The sequence below is a fragment of the Plasmopara halstedii genome (assembly GCF_900000015.1).
Source record: "Plasmopara halstedii genome assembly, contig: Scaffold_2386, whole genome shotgun sequence".
Lineage (NCBI taxonomy): Eukaryota > Oomycota > Peronosporomycetes > Peronosporales > Peronosporaceae > Plasmopara > Plasmopara halstedii.
The window spans coordinates 110,096-110,351 of NW_020189293.1; positions in this window are offsets into that span (position 1 = coordinate 110,096).

Here is a 256-nt window from a genome sequence, read left to right on the forward strand (position 1 = left end):
GATTGTCTGTGAAAAAAAATGATATGCTCCGGAAGCTCTTGTCTCAATAGCGTTTCTACACGGTTTTAGGGTATTTCGCTGAAAATTGACATAAAATTTGAGAAATAGTCATGGCTACATATTTTTGGCCAGCACTGTACTAACTTACTTTCTATTCTGCGTTGCAAATAACAAGACGTAGTTATAGGTTATGAGCTCAAACGCTTCCAATCCCAACGAAATACTCAGACTACACGTGGGAGTTCAAAGCCCGATT